Genomic DNA, 18,061 nt, shown 5'->3' with positions numbered 1-18,061 from the left:
TGTACTTAAATTAGTAGAACAGATCTAGCTAATCCTTCCTGCAGTTAAAACGTACACCCTTCCGAACATTCTGAGTTCTTTCCATTAGCCCTAAGAAAGGGTCAAAAGAATGGACAATAGATTAAGACCCATAGTTAATGCAGTCCTTGATTTTCTAAATATTCAAACATGAGATTATTTTTTCAGTCAAGCATAATAGGGCAGAGACCTAGAAATTAGGGAACGTGAGCTTTAGTCCCAATTATGCACTGAGTGTGTGAACATTAGAATGCCACTTAGCCTCCCTGGGCCTCAGTATCTTTACCTGTTGTGATAGGCAGAATAGCTGTCCCCAAAGATGCCCACATCCTAATTTTCTGAGCCTGTGAAAATGTTAGGTTACATGGTAAAGGGGGCTTTGCAGATGTGGTTAAGTGTCTTAAGGTGGGAAGAGTATCTTGGATTAACTAGGTGGTTCTAATATAATCACAAAGGTTCTTAAAAGTGGAAGGAGGCAGGAGAAGAGAATCAGAGGGAGATGTGACTTTGAAAATAAATGGAGGAAGGGGCCATGAGCCAAGGAATGCAGTCAGTGTCTAGAAGCTAGAATAAGCAAGGAAATGGATTCTCCCCTTGATTCTCCAGAAAGAAACACAGCCCTACCAACTCCTTGATTTTAGTCCATTGAGACTCATTTCAGACTTCTGACTTACAGAACTATAAGATACTAAATTTATGTTGTTTTAAGCCCCTAAATTTGTGGTAATTTGTTACAGCAGCAATAGAAAACTAATATAGCTGTAAGGGAATGGGGTGGATGATAAAATTTGCAGCAGGCCTGTCAGATGTGAATCATATAATTTCACATCTCCTATAGTAGTGCTTAGATACCTATGAAATGGAACAAGGCAGTCATTATTAGAAATACTTGAATTATTCCCCAAACATGTGAAACGGTATTTAATATCCAAGTGTACTAAAGGAAAATAAAGGGCTATAAAAATGCTTACATTTAGTGGGTGATTACTCGATAATATTATTTATACTCCTTTGCTTATAGATGATGAAATTGAGGCCAAGGGTAGTTCAACAACTTGTCCAGGGTTACAAAGGTGAAGACAGGATTCAAACCTAGGCAGCATGACTCCAAAACCCAGGCTTACTATGCTCACCTCACTATACTGCCTCCTAGGACTAGTGTATGTGTGTGATAATAGGGAAGCTCTTAGTGAGGAACAAGGCCTGGAAGATTCATTGGGGCCCCTGGTCCTTGGAAATTTTTAGGGTCTCCAAAGTCACTATCCTACCAATCCTCTTCTTACAGATTTTTTACCAATTGAGAAATGTACAAAGGATTCAGATGGGAATCAAAATATCACCTGTAATGCTTATAAATCTGCCTGGCTTTACCTTGCAGTAACAGTTGGGTCTTCCAACACCCCTGAATGGAACTGACTTTCTCACCAAACAGCAGAACCAAGAAGCCAGACATTTCTCCAAATCTCACCAATCAGATGAGATGCTCCTCACTCCATGAGGAGGGAAAGGAATTCCTATCAGAAAAGTATATTTCTGGTACTCACCCAACTTGCTCTAGAAAAGTGTTATGATTCTCCAAATTGTCTCTTCTACTTCAACATCTGAATTTCTCTGACTTTGGCAATATTTTGCCTCAAATTTGTTTTAGATAAATGTTCTAATTATCTGTTTAGGGGTATAAACATTACTTATTTATCAATGTAATGCATTGCACTTTTTGTCTCTCCTCTTCCCTTGGGAAATACAGATCAAATATTTGAGTGGTTACCTTCTTTCTTGAACACTGAAGCAAATATTTCTTTTCAAAACTCAGCAGTTTCAATCAACCTCTCTAATTTTATGGCCAATAAGAGCACATGTTATTAAGTACATGATGATAAGGATAATCAAACTTATGCCTCTAGCCATAAAATGATCGTCACAAGAGTCAGGATATTTTTTAATATCACAAGAGTCAAGAGTTCAGGATTTCTACATTTAAAGCTATAATTATCTTTTAGTTTTGACTTCTGGAAGTTAGAAAGAGAATCATTATTAATGGTGTTATTGTGAACAAAATACACCTGCAAGGAACAGGCCACACACACATTTCTAGATATTGGGTTGGCCAAGCTTATTCTCTGATTCTAGATTCTACAGACTATTTTGCAGAATATTGAAGTCATCAGTCCATGGCAGTGTTAGGTTATTTACTTGAAGCAAAGCACCAGGACCGAGCCATTTTCTAAAACTGGAACCCACGTTTGACTCATCGTTTTTCTTACATCTCAGAAATCCTGAGATAAGCAGTAGCTTATTATCAGCCCTTTATGCATTTCCTCTCAATTCTTTACCTATAGTACTTTCAAAGTTGCTGGTTGTTTAAAAAAACTCTTTATGAAAGGTTGATCTGTGGGTAGGAACAGATTTAACTTTCTTAATTATGTGTTTCAGCTCTCAGAATGCAAAATTTTATTTTTTAGCAAGTATTCACATGGATAGTAATACTTTGGTTATATTTCATTTTTTCCAACTTAATTCTTCCATGATAAACAAAATGAATGAATTATACTGATTTTTTTATTGCAATGTTTCTGAATGGGCTTATTTGATTTGTCTCTTCTTCTTTTGGTACCTCACACACCTTGAATCTGTGAATATTTTATGTATTCTGTTGCATTCCCTTTATATCATATTTTATTTTTAAAGAGAGACCAATCAAATAATTTTTTTAAAATTAGAAAAAGTGCTTTAAATTGTGACCAGAAGAAAATAGGCATCATTTGGATGTATATAAAACCTTTGAACATGTTTATTTTGTATCACTGTAATTCATCCATCAGTTTCTGAATTCAGTTTTTTCCAAAGAGAGCCTGAAACCTACATGCTACTAGTGAGGCAAAGTTGGACACTGAGATTTCTAATTTAGTTTCTTTGACAGGTGAAATCACATGTATCCAGAAATTGCTAGTACTTACTCAGCTGTAACTACAGATGAGACCAGGGAGATTTTCTTGCCAACACTGGCATTCATTTGCTTTGAGGATTTTTCTCACACTTCTCTTTTTCTTCACTTACAATAGATGGCCCAGTTGTTTTAGATGGATTACACCTGTTTCTGAGCAAATCAAATACATTTAAAGCCTTCCCAACATACATGTGTAATTTGTGAGCTGCCAAGAAATTCACTGTTTTCCAGAAAGTATAAATCTCTAAGGCATAGTTGGACAATCCCTGTCTTCTTAGTCTTGGCTATGCTCAGGGTTCCACTCTTCTGTTTGTTTTGTTTGGTTTGTGGCATAATAAATTGATCTCTTCATTAGACAGAACCACCTGGAGGCTGAAGAACATGGTTCCTGCAGTCCCTGACTCTGTATCCTAGCTCTCAGCCCCAGAAGAGCTTTGACCTTTCTCTCTCCATTCACTACCAATGTGATAATCCTTCTTTTCCTTCTCATTAAGAGCAGTGATTCCCCCATCCACACACATGCACATGATAGTTTTTTTTTTTCAGTAAGTATAAGAAACCAAAGAATCAGCAAGACAATTTGGTACTCTGTAATCATCATTTGCCTCAGTCACAGTTGCTCCAATACCCTTTGTCATTAATTTTGTATGCTTCGGTATGTTCCTTTCTCTAACTACTTTTCTTTCTATAAAGACTGTTATCTTTATTTTTCTTTATGCTAGAAGTGTCAGAAGCTGGCCACTTGTCCTGCATCTGATCATTCTAATCACCACTTTCTAAGCTCTTCTGCTCAGTATCTTTTTTAAAAAAATAAAACAAGTGTTAGAGACCTAGAAAGGTTGCCACTAAAACACAGCATCCTTCAATGTATTTGTAAGTGTTCAGCCATATGTTACTTAACATCATGCTCATGTGAGTGGGTGACACACACATTGAGTCAAAAAGCAACCATGTTCCAAAGCCATAAAAAAATCTTCCAGTCCTGTCTCTTCTACTTAAGGTTGCCAGTCCATTCCTGGATAGTTAAAACCTCGTATTACTACTTCCACTCTGGCTTCTTTACAAGCCTTTTTTATGTGCTCAAATCATTTCATAGTCCACTTGCTCCTTTCTGTGGTCTACAATATACAGTATTCGAACAGCTAGTTTACTAAAATATGTTCTAACACGTCCAACTTCAAAGTCTAACAGCTCTGTGCTATTACTAGGCTCTTCTCTATCCTCTACTATTATAATAAATCCTTCGGGTACGTAATTCCTACTCTACATTATTTCATACTCCTTCGAAACAGGGTTCTGGTAAGTATGACTAAAGCAAGGACCTTCCAAATCCTGTTTCCTATCCATTTTAGTCAAGAACGTATTAACTAGGTACCTCACCTGGTATCAACCAAAAGAAGTTTATAATAAATGATGCATGTCCATGTAAATCCATTCGCTAAGAAAAATGTTATAACCATTCCTAAAATGATTGAAACAAATTTAAGATATGTACAGCAACGGCTATAGTAACCATGAATTCATAGCTTAAAAATAAACAGCATTCCCACTGATTCCACCGTAACCATGCTTTTTTCACTTCACATCTGTATTATGACAATGGTTATGTAATCAAGCTGCCTAACTACAGGCTCTCTCTGGTGCATCCTTCCAGAAAATAACTGGCTGAACAATCTTCCTAAGACACCATTTACACCAAGCCATTACCCTGTAATGATCTTACTAAGTGCCCTTAGAAAGTTGTATTCCCCTACCGTGCTTTTAAAAGTTTGCCATGATCTGGCCCATGACGTGTATCCAAACTTATTTCTCACTAATACATAGCCTCTGCTATGGTCATACCAGCTTCCACAGTCTACGACCTTTCCATTCTATTAAGTGAGCCTTTGCTCCCTGTGACTCCTCCCTGCAGACAATAATGTCTCTTCTCCCTTAGACCGAAAATGTTTCCCATGCCAAAAGGGAAAAATGTTTCCCATGCCCCACTTCAGTGCCCACTCCCTCCATGAACACTATTTTCCAACATTCAGGAAAGCAGAAAGTGAATATCCATAGATCACCACCTAGATTCTACAGCCAATTAACATTTTGTCTTGTCTTATTGCACATATATCCATCTACCTATCCTTCCTTCCATCCATTAACCCCAATGTTCATTGCAGCACTATTTATAATAGCCAGGACATGGAAGCAACCTAAATGTCCATCAACAGAAGAATTAATAAAGAAGGTATGGTACATATATACAATGGAATATTTCTCAGCCATAAAAAAGGACAAAATAATGCCATTCATCTTATTTTGGTATGCATTTCAAGTTTTAGATATCAGTTCACCTCACCCCTAAAAACTTCATTATGTAGATCATTAACTGGAGTTAATATTTGGTTTGGGTTCTTTTTGTTAGGTAAAACTTGCATACAATGAAATACACAAACTGTAATTGTATAATTTGATGAGTTTTGACAAATTCATATGCCTGTGTAACCCAGAGTCCTATCACGATATAGGACATGACCATCACTTGAGAAAGTTCCCTCATGCCCCTTCACAGTCAGTTCCATCGCCAGCTCCAGCGGAGGCAAAATTGTTCTGATGATTTCTACAATAAATTAATTTTCTCTTTTAGAATTTATTTAGATGGGATCATACAATTGATACTCTTTTGTGTAAGTCTTATTTCATTCTGCATAATGCATTTGAAATTAATCCATGTCATTGTACATATAAATAGTTTCTCTATTGCTGAGTAATATTGTATTGTTTATACATTTTCCTGCTGATGAATACCTTGAACTGTTTCCAGGTTTTAACTAGTAAAAATAAAGGTGCCTTCTTGTACAAATATTTTTCTAGACATATGCTTTTATTTCTCTTAGATAAATACCTAGATTTGGAATTGCTGAATAACGGGGGTAGTGTATGCTTAGGATTTTCTTTCAGATTTTGATTTTTTTGGTGATGTACTCTAATTTTTGTTTATTCCATTCTTTCTGTGCACATGATTTTTTTAATCATGGTTAAATATACAAAGCATAAAATTCACCATTTTAAGCATTTTTTAAGTGTACACTTCAGTGGCATTAAGTACATTAACAATGTTGTACAACCAACACCACTATTCATTTCCTGAACTTTTTTCATCAACCCAAACAGTTTTGTACCCATTAAACAATAAATCTCTATCCCCTCTCTCTCATCCATAGCCCCAGGTAATCTTCATCCTATTTTCTGTCTCTATAAATTTCCCTATTCTAGGTACCTCACATAAGTAGAATCATACAATGTTTGTCATTTTGTGTCTGGCTTATTTCACTTAGCATAATGTTTTCAAGAAGTCTATCCATTATATTTAGTTTTATAAGAAACTACCAGACTTCTCTCCAAAGTGTACCATTTTATGCTCCCACCAGCAATGGATGAGTTATAGTTGCTTCACATCCTTGCCAAAATTTAGTGTTGTCAGTTGTCTTGATATTTAGCCATTCTGGCTACTTAAGCTCAGTCTGACAATCTACTTTTCAGAATTCCTCTTGCTTTGATAGTCTGCACCACACAATTTAGATTTAATAGTTCTCACTGTGTATATGAATTCCTTCCCCCAGATGGACTTCAAACTCCTTGAAAATAGGGACTGTACCTTATACTGCATTTATTTACTTTGTGGTGCCTAGCATTGGATCATGCTCGTAGCAATTGTGGCCATTTGAAAACACATTGAATCCAAATTGAGACAGAAGAGGATTTAGCTTTAATATACTAGTTACTGTTCTGTTGGCAGATTTTCTAATTGCAGGCTGAGATGTGAAAATTTCAACTTTAGTCCATTTTTTACCTTTCTTCACTATGGACTCAAAAAACATATTAGGAAATAAAGTGTCAATAATATCTAAATAGTAAGCTGAGAAACATCTATGGTTGCTAAGGGACTGTTAATTCAGCCACAGATTTCATTTTGTTTACTGGTTAAATTCCTCCATGAATATAGATTCAGAAAGAGTAACTAACAGGAAAAAGAAAAGAGAGAGAGAGTAAAAGAAACAGAAACAAGGAAACCAGCATATTTACTGCCTCTTTCTGTGGTAAGAGGAAGGTTACCACAGAAAGAGGAAAATAACTCTTTTCTTTCAAAAAAGAACTCTTTTTTGACAAACTGGGCTTTTTAAATTTAAATGAAGAAAATTGTTACAAGCTGGAGTATAGCTCATTAATACATATTATTTTTTCTGTTTGTGAAGAACTTATTATATATTAGGAAACTAAGTGTTTAAATAACCCTATCTTCAATACCATGTATCACCTACTGCTATAAACTGAATTGTAGCCCCTCAAAGTTCATATGTTGAAACCTTAACCCCTGATTTGATGCTATTTAGAGGTGGGGTCTTTGGGAGATAATTAGGTTTAGATGAGGTCATGAGAGTGGGATCTTCACAATGGGGTTAGTGCTCTTATAAGAAAAGACACCAGAAAGCTTGCTCTCCCCCTACCCCACCTGCTACCATGTAAAGACACAGGGAAGGCAGCCGTCTACAAGCCAGGAAAGGAGTCCTCACCAGAAAGTGACTGTGCTAGAACCTGGATCTTGGATTTCTACCCTCTAGGACTGTGGGAAAAGAAAGTTCTTTTATTTAAGCCATCAAGTCTATGGTATTTTTTTGCAGCATCCTCAGCTGACTAAGACATAGTTTTTACCAAAGTTCTACCAATCACAAAAAGTCATTTTTCTCAGAAAAAACAAAGTTAAAGGTTTTCAATAAAAATTCCTGATTGGCACATAGTACACTCTCAGTAAATGTGTTTTGAACTGAATTGGGCTCCTTCACACCTTCTATTAACATTATTCTGGAGCAAGTCTACTTATATCGGCAGGGACAATCAGCTTATATGTCTTATGAATTGAGAGGACCCATAGTCCTCTCTTCTTCAAAACAACTATTTATCTTAATGTCCACCTACCATTAGGTATCAATTCCTTCCTAAGTAAAGCATTAGTCCCAGTTTAAATGCAAATACAGTATTGAAGTTATATTAAAACAATGATGATGGTAAACACTTTAATAAAGGTTAGTGGATGGGATTACCTAGCAGGGTCTGAAGAAAGGAAACACAGAACAGGTAGAACAGGTAGATTTGTATTTGTCTGGGTTGGTAGGGTTGGGGTGGGGAGTAAAGTGGATGGAAGACGTTATCTAGAGTAGCGGTGGAAAAGTGGCTAAGATTTAAACATTGGAAGAATTCACACGGAGTTCTGAATTTATTTTCCTTGAAAAATCACATCCAGAAGCACTGGGCTAGCATTCTTGCCTGGCAATAAATACCTGAAGCAACATGGTAGCTGCCCCTTTAAAAAGGGCATGCTCTCTGTCTTTTGCCACTGTCTCAACCATCCCCATGTCTCTTACACCAGGTATAACTTCATTATGGTATTTACCAAGCCCCTGTAGGCTTTCATTTTGTCACTCCTGGCCTAAGACCCAGGGGCATAGAGCTAAATATGACAGTGACTGGGGGAGAGGAGACCTCTGGGCACTTACGAGTGAGAGAGATGTTGAACACAGAATGCAGTGATGGGAGGGAGTGAGACTGCTTAGGAAGGTGACATGGCTTGTTTTTGTAAAGTAAATGTAGGTGACATGCACAGAACTTTACAAATCTGAGCCTTCATTTTCTGGAATGCCTCCTGCCTATTTTCCATATCCCTCTAAAATTAATTAGCTGACCATATGAGGCAGTCATTGCCATAAGCCACTTCCAATGAAACATTGCATTTCCAATTCATTCTAACAATTTAAAAATAATCTGTAGTTACCATTCTGAGTACTTTTATTATTCAGGATGAAGGTTAATCAAACCTACCACATTTGTAATAACATTTTGAATAATCCCTTCTCTCAGAAGTCCCCACTTTCAAATGGATTCCATACTTCCAAATTATATTCACTGAGAAATACAAAGTAAGTGAGGTTACAAAGACACATTAACACACATACACCCAAATTTGCTTTACGGGGTATCTTATTTCTGTTACCTTAAAATCTGAAAGAAGTGATTGCCATTTCTTCAAGCTTGATAATCTCTTTGTGATAAATAAAGATTATTCTAATTTGCTGACATAAGTAATGTTCTTAACATAGAGCCTCAACAAAATTAATGATAAATGTTACCTTTCTTCCCAGATATACCCTCTTCCTTCCTACAGTTTTCTTACTGTTATTTTAGATAGGAAATTTGAATTAGAATGAACCTAACCACACTCTACAGGTAGAGCCCCTTACCAGCCCATATAAAACTTTGCTGAGAAGTTAAGAACATTAGAGGGATGGTCAAATAGGAGAGCAACTAGTCTTTCAAATTAAACAACAGTTTAATCTCAGAAAGAAATATAGGTAAATTGATGACAAAAAAAATTCCTTTCCGTCCCAAGCAAGCGTCTTCATTCCTTGTCTGGAGTCTTGGATCAAGACCTTTGTACACTGGCAGGTACATTGTGGGAGATGCTGTGATCAATAAAGATGGCAGGATTTTTTTTTTTTATTATTCACTGCTGTGTCCTACAACCCAGCAAAGTGAAGTGCCTGTCAGATAGTAGACCGTCATTAGAACACGTGACTGCCAGCACACTAGAAAGCATAATTCCTGCCCTTGAAGAGTTTGAAGTTGAAACAAAGAAATAACAAAGTATGGCACAGGACACAACTAACTTACAAAATTACAGGGCATGAATGAATATATCTCTTTTACCTCCTTAGTTTCTTTTGTCCCCCCTCCCCGTACTTTTCCATTAAAATGCATATATAGGAAATTAAGCAAATGACAAGGAATGTGCAATTTTCATTGATGTTTATGGCATCTCTCATCTCAACTCACAGCCATCTACTAGGATAGTGCTGATCCAAAGTTGCAAGGCCTTGGGTTGCAAAGTTTTTTCTTTCCTTTTTTAATGTAGATTTCCTAATGCTTCTTTCTTATTTTTTACTTAGTCAAATAATTTCCTCTAGATTTCGTTCTTAAAACATGAGAGGTGTGTATGTGGGGCTGGCGGGGGAGGTGGGTAGGGTCAGACATAAAGCTTAATTAGATTCATAATGTTCCAATGCATAGTGTTTGTGACAACCATGTATATACGTTACCTCCTTTGAACTCCAGCAAGAGGATCATACTTTTATAATGCAGTCCTCAGGACACAGGCCCCCGCTGCTAAAACAGCTAGCAGCATGGAACTCTCCATTGAGACACTCCCATTGCCATTCTAGGCAGCACCTTCAAATCACTATAGTTGCCAGATCCTGTCTGTGTGCTGGAGAGGAGAACTTAGAGATGGAAAGGATCATATTTCCATTTTTCCTCATTTATTTTTTAGCCTGGTGGGAGAGCAGAGAGAAAGCAATGAACAAAGAGAGTAAATATGTGAGCAAACACAGTAGTCCTCACCACATACCTAAGGATAACCAAATGCAAATTTGTGTGCCCAACGCACAGTGAGGCCAAACAGTACTGAAATATTGGAGTTTGGAGCAGAGAAAGATTTATTGCAGGGCCGTGCAAGGAGATGGGTGGCTCATTTGCTAAAAGTCCTGAACTCCTTGAAGGGCTTCAGCAAAGCACTTTTAAAGGCCAGGTGATGGAGGGATGTGGTTAGTTGTTGCAAACTTCTTGGTGTAGGAATCCTTTGTTCTTGCAGCTGTCCACGTAAGTCAGTTCACAACATTCCTGTAAGTCTCCAACAAGACAAACATTATTCTCTGTTCTGCAAATTTTTCTCTCTATATAAATGGACTCTTAAAGGTCAGAGCCTTAAGAATAGGCTATATTGTATACTTCAGGCTATAGGCAACATTCTTTTACAAAAGGTGCAGAGCCAGCATGACTAAGTACAGGCAACAAAGCACAAAGGTTAAAGCAAAAGGAACAGATCTAATATGGAGTCAGATTTGTTCTTCCCTATTACATAAGTGCTAAAGGGATTCTTCATGTAGAATCTCCATGAGAACAGAAAACTTGTCCATTCCATTCTTACTGTAACTCCAGCACTTAGAACAGTGCTGGGCACAGAGCAGGTACCCACCAAATATTTGTCAAATGAAGGAATTCTATATAAAGGAGTGATTAGAATCAAGGCTGTTAGTATTCAAAGGCAATGTGGAGTTACATGATATCAGTTTTTGTATAAGTGGACAATAAGTGGATTAGCTTGTAGGAGGCAGAGGAATGTGGCTAAGAGATATGAAATGAGGTATCTGGAAGTAATGAGTTATATGTAGAGAAATCATATAATTTATTATCCCCACCTGGACATTTTGAAGAGTGAGAGAGGGCACTTAATAATTATTCCAGAATGACATGTATAAATCATGACTGTCCTGGGAAACTGGGATATATGGGCACCCTCTTTATATGACACTAAGTAAACTGAGTAAGGGGTTGGTCTGGTGAAAATAAAGTTTGAGAAAGATTGTTTTCATTTCCACAGTAGATATAGACTTTAAATCTGAAAAAAAGAGAGAGACTAGAAGACAGAACTCCTGTTAGAATTGTAATAATTACAATCTAGGGATGACAGCTTTGAGAATAGAGGGGAAGGGGTAGCTCTGAAGGACTTTGTGAAGGATCAAATAGAATTGATTAACCAAGGAATATAAATGTTCAGTCATAATACTGCCTACAGTGTTATTTCAAAAATATATAAAATACAAGCTCTGATAAATTCTGCACTCAACTGAAGCTGTCTCCACACCTTGCAGCTCTGTAATATTGGAACACTTACTTAACCTCTCTGACCCTCAGTTACCTGAGGGTATAATGTAACTAAAGGTAAGTCATCCAAATAAGCCTTCTCATATTTTCAGACCATATTGGAAATTCAAATTTGGTCCCTTAGAACTAGTTTGTTTTTTTTTTTTTTCCACTATTCTGAGCCAGGAAAGTTCTTAAGTAAAATAATATTCTGAGACTTATTGAAAGTACCTTAAAATAAAACAAAAAAATTAAGCTATAACTATAAAATCAGGATTTTAAAAAAGTCCTTCATGGAAAAACACTAAGATAACGCAATTTTGAGCCCAACAAAAAGAGTTTGGTTTTAGTGGCTATTCCTACCAATTACATCTTGCATCTTTCCTATATCAGAAAACATTTCTGCTGGAAATCACAACAAAAATGGTTAGATTTGGAAAAATATGAGTTCCTCCTGGTAACATTCAACTTTCAGGAAGAAAATTATTGAACAAAGCCTTTGAGCAGGAGAAACCCTAGTTCTATCAGATAACTTTATTTTCTCTTTCTGCCAACTCTGAAAACTACTCTCCTCTTGCCTTATAGCAAACTGCTTCAGGGCTTCAGGCCTTACAACCTTTGGCTACCACTCATCCATGTGAATACTGCCTTGTCCAGAAGAGTCTGACCCCTCTGATTTTCTATCCTTTTTCTTCATCCAGAGCCCTAGTTTCAACCTCAATACAGTTGGCATGTTGCCTAAACTTCAGAAAAAGAGAAATTATTTTCCAATCTTTCCCTCTCACTTTTGTGTTTACACACTTAAGGGATAATATGTTGTATAATTCTCTTTAGTGAACCTTTATCTACTATAATTGCAGCTGAACATCACTGCTGGTACAAGAATCAGTGAAAAGAATAGTGTAAATTGCTGATAGCACCTAAATGTTACGAGACTCTTATTTCCCACTGTAGAAATTGAACCACTTCTGAGTTGTTGAAATTACTGCTAAATTTACTTACAGTCATTTTTACAATAAAAAGCTTTATTACTCTTATTATGGGCCAAAGAAATGCTCTAAATCTTGAATTCTGAAGTAATATCTCCTGTCCTAAAAGCAGTGAAGCTTTTCAAGAGAGAGGGAAAAAGAAAGTGCATTCTGAAAAGGTAGTTTATGGTTTTAGAATTTTGTTGCAATTTTGGTTCATATATTTTTACTAAGCATAACCTTTATATGTAAATTAAATGATTATATAAGAGAGAGCACTGTTTTCATAAAGTAAGAAATAATTTTATATCCTAAAAGACGGAGGAGTATAAACCAGTAAGGCAGCTCTGCATGTGTTTGATGGCTATGAAATGACCTGTTTGATTTTCTATTACAGACCAGCAGACTATGCTGCCCTGACCCACCAGACCCAGACTGTGGGGTAGCCAACTTCTCATTAGGGAATCCTGTGGTACAGAGTTCATTCATAGCCCATAATAAATAAAGTGTGTTTAAAACCTCATGTATAGAAACAGCCCTCCATTGTGAAAGCAGTATCATAAAAAGATTATTTTTCCTTTGAAACACTATTGGAGAGGGGAAAAAATTATTTTCTGGCTAAGCCCTGACAAAAGAGTTTATCATTTGGCCACATGGGATAGTGTATGCACACATGTCCAGATAGTCAAATTCATTCAAATTGGTCTGGACAGACTAATTCACCAGTTCTTTGGAGGGAAAGCCCAACCTGAGTTAAATAAAATGTTGAAGTAAAAGCAGTTTAATTACCTCAGGGGAGAAGTAGAGAGAACTTGGCTTCAAGTCTTAACAGAATTCTATAATGACTTTAGTGAGTAGAAAATCATTTGTGATTAGGACATTCATTGTATACAAAAGCTTCAGCAAAAGTAGGAATCCTTTTAATCATCTCACTTAGTCTTATTTATCTATTTACTGAGTAGACTGTGTATATGTCCATAGTATAGACATACATTTAGGTTGGTCAGGTGGAGATTATTGCAGATTCCAAACTAATAGAGTTGGGTTAATGAGGTTTTACTCTCTGTGTATACATGGCAGACATAGGCAGTAAAGAACAAAGTGTGTCACCTGTACCTCAGATTTTAACTCATTCTGTTTTCCTCACCACCAGTGCCATAAATTCTACCTGTGATATGAGAGTCAACCTATTTCTTCCTGTTTCTGGAATTGTCCTTTGTGATAAAAAAATTATGTGATCAGAATTTACCTGAGAACTTGTAGATATGTGAAGCAAGATATGCTTGGTTATAATTTTCTCTCTTGGGATGATTATCTACTGTAATTATTTCTTTATTGAGTACCAGTAGCACAGAAGATGTGGCACAAATTATATTTATGATACTTTCCTAGCTACCTTAAAGTCTATAAGTGAAATGATGCAGAAAAGGTCAGTGAATAGGGAGGTACACATAAATGAGACATTTTTGAAAGAGAAAGAAAGATTTAGAGAAACTAGTAAGAGACCAAAATAGAATTTAATGGATTGGAGGGATTCTGGGAAGATGGCAGAGTAAGAAGCACCAGGAATCTGTCTCCCCACCTAGGCAACAATTACACTGGCAAAATCTGTCTGATGTAGCTATTTTGGAACTCTGGAATCTTTCTGAGGCAGGTATTTTGGAACTCTGCAGTCTATTGAAGGGTTGCATGGTACATTGTGGTTAATTTCAGTCAATTTCAGTTCTTAGCTCAGCAGCCACTACTCACCCCCCAATGATAGCTCTGTGGAAGGCAGCTGTGCATTGCTAACTAGAGCAACTCTCACACAACCTGTGGGAACCAGGGTGGGTAATATGGATCCTGTCCTTCAAATATTCAGGATCTGTGTTCTGATCACTGATTGCTGACTCAGATAATGGAGGTGCAGACACAGAGGTATACAGCCATGTTTTCACACCCCTCCTCAATGTTGCAAGCCCCTACCCCTCCAGCTGAAGTGACTCCCAAGGGATTTAAAGAGCCAGCACCTTCTTCTTTCCTTAATTGTTTTCTTTTCCCCCACTTTGAGAGCCAGACATTAAAGAATAGGGCATTCAAATTCACATACTGAGGAAGTTAGAAAGTTACTGCATATACCAAAGGAAAGGTGCAGAATCAGAAAATACTGGAGAAAAATCTTAAGTTTCCATCTCAGGCTGATCTTTAGTACAAAAATAGTCTACAACAATCCAAAAAAAAAAAAAATCCTGGTAGTAAGAGAACATGATTTCCAGAGTTATCATTAGATTCAAATGTAGTTTTCAACAAAAAATTACAAGACATACAAAAGAACAAGAAAGTATGGCCTATTCAAAGGAAGAAAGATAAACCAACAGAATCTGTCTTTAATATGGTCTTATAAACACTTAAAGAACCAAAGGAAGACATGGAGAAAGTCAGGAAAATGATGTCTGAACAAAATGGAAATATCAATAAAGAGATAGAAAACCTAAAAAAGAAACCAAAAAGAAATTTTTGAACTGAAAATTACAATAACTGAAATGAAAAATTCACTAGAGAAATTCAAAGTCAAATTTGAGTAAGCAGAAGAATCAAAACTTGAAGATAAGAAAATTCAAATTACGAAAACTGAGGAACCGAAAAAAACAAGGTTGAAGAAAAGTAAACAGAGCCTAAGGGGCCTGTGGGACACCATCAAGTTTATGAACATATGATTGTGGGAGTCCCAGAAAGAGAAGAGAAATGGACAGAGAGAGTATTTGAATAAATAATGGCCAGAAACTTCCAAAAGTTGATGAAAACCTGACTGTAAACATCCAAGAAGTTCAACAAACTCCAAATTGGATGAAATCAAAGAGACACACAACAAGACACATTATAATCAAAATGTTGAAAGTCAGAGACAAAGAGAGAACCTTTAAAGCAGTAAGAGAGAAGCAACTCATCATATACAAAGGATCTTCACTAAGATCATCAGCAGATTTTTCATCAGAAGTTTTGGAGGCCAGAGGTAGTGAGTTGATATATTCAAAGTGCTAAAAGAAAAAAACTGTCAGCCAAGAATCTTATATCCAGTAAAATTATCCTTCAAAAGTGAGGGATAAATTAAGACATTCTCAGATAAACAGAAGTTGAGGGAGTTTATTACCACTACACATGCCCTGCAAGAAATGCTAAAAGGAGTCCTGCAGGTTAAAATAAAAGCACACTAAATAGTAACTTGAAGCTATATAAAGAAACAAAAATCTCAGTGAAGGTAAATTTTACATGGGCAATTATACAATTTAGCATTATTATAAAAATAGTTCATTACCACTTTTTCTTTCTATAAAATTTAAGCAAATTATGCATTATAAAAAATTATTCATTTATAATTTTGGACACACAATGTATAAAGATGTATATTTTGACATAAATAACTGAAAGAGATGAAGACAAAGCTATATAGGAGCAGAGATTTATATGTTATTGAAGTTAAGCTCATATAAATTTAGATTATTATAACTTTAAGTTATTAAATATAATCCCCATGGTAATCACAAAGAAAATAGTTACAGAATACAAACAAAAGGAAGTGAGAAGGAAATTAAAATATTTCACTACAGAAAATCAGCTAGACACAAAAGAAGACAATAATTAAAGAAATGAGGGACAGAAAAACTGTAAGGCACATAGAAAGCAAACAGGAAAAAGACCAAAGTAAGTCCCTCCTTATCAGTAATAACATTAAGTATAAATGGACTAAACTTTCCAATCAAAAGACAGAGATTGGCAGAATGGATTTTTTAAAAAAATTATCCAATAATATGCTGTCTACAAGAGATTCACTTTAGGTTCAAAGACAAAAATAGATTGAAAGTGAGAGGATGAAAAAAGATATTCCATGCAAATAGTAATCAAAGAAAGCAGAGTTGTTTATCTAATATCAAATGAAATAGACTTTAAAGAAAAAAAGCTTACAAGTGACAAAGAATAACAGTATATATTAATAAAAGTTTCAATATAGCAAATGTATAACAATTATAAACATTTATGCATGAGTAACAGACCATCAAAATATATGAAGAAAAGCTGACAGCTAAAGACTTCAGTACCTCATTCTCAATAATAGAACAACCAGAAAGAAGATAAGGAAATAAAGGACTTCAACAACACAATAAACCAATTATATCTAACAGACATACAGAACACTCTAACCAACAACAACAGAATACACATTCTTCTCAAGTGTACATGGATTATTCCCTAGGATAGACCATATGTTAGGTCACAAATTAAGTCTCAATAGAATTACAAAGATAGATATCATACAAAGTACCTTCTCCAACCACAGTGGGATGAAGTTAGAAATCAATAAGAGAAGGAAAATTAGAAAATTCAAAAATATGTGGACATTAAATAACCTACTCCTAAATTACCAGTGGGTCAAAGAAGAAATCACAAGGGAATTTAGAAAATACTTAGAGGCAAATGAAACTGAAAATACAACATACCAAACTTATGGGATGAAGCAAAAGCAGTGCTAAGGGAGGAATTTATATCTATAAATACATTTTAAAAAAGAAAGATCTCAAATCAACAACCTAACTTTACAACTTAGTGAACTAGAAAAATAAGAATTAATTTAACCCAAATCTAGCAGAAGGAAAGAAACGATAAGAGGAGAGATAAATGAAATAGAGAAAAGGAAAACAATAGAGAAAATCAACAAAACCAAAAGTTGGCTTTTCAAAAAGGTCAACAAAACTGATAAATCTTTAGCAAGATGACTAAGAGAAAAAGAGAGAAGACTCAAATTACTAAGATCAAAAATGAAAGTGGGGATATGACTTCTGATTCTATAAGAATTAAAAGGATTATAAGAGATTACTATGAACAACTGTACACCAACAACTTGAATAACCTGGATATAATAGACAACTTCCAAGAAACACAAAGTCTACTAAGAATGAGTCATGAACAAATGAAAACATCTGAACAGACAAAAGTCCTGGGCCTTATGGCTTCACTGGTGTATTCTACCAAATGTTTAAAGAGAGCTATAACACCAATGTTTCTCAAACACTTCCAGAAAATAGAAAAGGAGGAAACACTTCCTAACTCAGTCTATGAAGCCAACATTACCCTGATATCAAAGCCAGACAGACACTACAGGAAAACTACAAACCAATATCTCTTATGAAAACTGATGCAAAAATTCTCAACAAAATACTAGCAAATTCAGCAACATATTTAAGGATTATACATCATGACCAAGTGGGATTTGTTGCTGGAATGCACAGATGGTTCAACACATGAAAATTGATTAGTATAATATACCACATTAGAAGAAAAAAAACACACATGGTTATCTCAATTGATACAGAAAAAGCAATTGACAAAATTCAGTATCCTTTTATGATTAAGAACA

The sequence above is a fragment of the Balaenoptera acutorostrata genome, chromosome X (assembly GCF_949987535.1).
Source record: "Balaenoptera acutorostrata chromosome X, mBalAcu1.1, whole genome shotgun sequence".
NCBI classification, from domain to species: domain Eukaryota; kingdom Metazoa; phylum Chordata; class Mammalia; order Artiodactyla; family Balaenopteridae; genus Balaenoptera; species Balaenoptera acutorostrata.
The sequence above is the reverse complement of the archived record's forward strand: the minus strand, read 5'-3'. Positions refer to the sequence as shown.